Source organism: Somniosus microcephalus, unplaced genomic scaffold, assembly GCF_052327205.1.
Source record: "Somniosus microcephalus isolate GS21.2 unplaced genomic scaffold, FLI_Smic_1.0 unresolved_chr5, whole genome shotgun sequence".
In the NCBI taxonomy this organism is placed as follows: Eukaryota; Metazoa; Chordata; class Chondrichthyes; order Squaliformes; family Somniosidae; genus Somniosus; species Somniosus microcephalus.
In genome coordinates this window covers 37498898-37500227 of record NW_028225183.1, presented here as the reverse complement: position 1 = coordinate 37500227, position 1330 = coordinate 37498898, and positions in this window count along the sequence as shown.

Sequence of the window (1330 nt, the reverse complement as noted above, 5' to 3'; positions counted from 1 at the left end):
ACTGTGAGTGGGGGTAGGGGTCCACCGTACGCCATCGTAACACTTTTAAGGTGGCACTGAAAATCTAACCCCAGCAGGACGGCAGCGCAGAGGACAGGCAGGACCAGAAGTTTAAAATGATCGTACACGGTCCCGTCTACTACGAGTGTCACCACGCAGTAGCCGCCGATGTCCGCCGACTGGGACTCGGAGGCCATAGAAATCCGCTGTTGCGCAGGCAGGACTGGGAGAGAGCAACGCCGCACCGTGTCGGGGTGGATGAAGCTCTCCGTGCTCCCAGAGTCTAAAAGGCAGATTGTATCGTGACCATTTACCTTAATGTCCATTGTGGAACTGGCCAGTTGGTGCGGTCTCGCTTGGTCCAGTGTAACAGATGCCAGCGTAGGGGTCGGTGTGTCGCTGCGGGTATCAGATGAGGCAGTGTCGGGGGCCTGCTGCGTCCCGGCTGTCGTCCAAGATGGCGGCGTCCATGATCCCCATGTGGCTGGAGGCGTGCAAAATGGCTGCTGTACCGGTGATTCGCACATGGCCGGGGAGGTCCAAAATGGCGGCCCGCATGGCCCACACGCGGCGCTGCTGGGGTTCGGGGTGGCTTTGGCCCTGCAGATGCTAGCGTAGTGTCCCTTCTTCCCGCAGCCCGAGCAGATCGCGTTTTTCGCCGGGCAGCGCGCTCTGGGGTGTTTTGCCTGGCCACAGAAGTAGCATTTCTGGCCTTGGGGCACTGCTGTCTGGCCTTGGGACACTGCTGCGGTAGTTGGGCCGTTGTTGGGGTGTGGCTGGGGTGGCACGGCGCTATGAGGCGGTCCTACCGTGTCCCAGGCTGTCATTCCCCGCGGCGTCCACAGTGCAGAGGAGTAGGCATCCATGCCCTGGTAGGCTGCATCCAACGATAGTGCGAGTTCAGAGGCCTTGTTGAGGTCGAGGTTACTCTGCTCCAACAGTCGCTGTCGTGTGTAATTGGATCTGTGGCCCGCTACAAAAGCGTCCCGGATAACTTCCTCTGTGTATACGGCGGCCTTTACATCCTTACAACCACAGGCCCGGCCAAGCACAGACAGTGCCTGAAGGTATTCCACGGTCGATTCCCCAGGTTGTTGTTTACGACTCCCCAGGAGGTGCCTGGCGTACACTTCGTTCACTGGGCGCGTGTACTGGTCCTTGAGGAGCTTGATAGCATCCACGTACAAGGTCGCGTCTTGAATGACCAAGTACACTCGGTGGTTCACTTTGGAGTTCAGGACATCCAGTTTGTCCTCGTCCGATTTGATTGCTTCGGAGGCAGTCAGGAATTTTTCGAAACACTTAAGCCAGTGAGTAAACTTGGTGGATG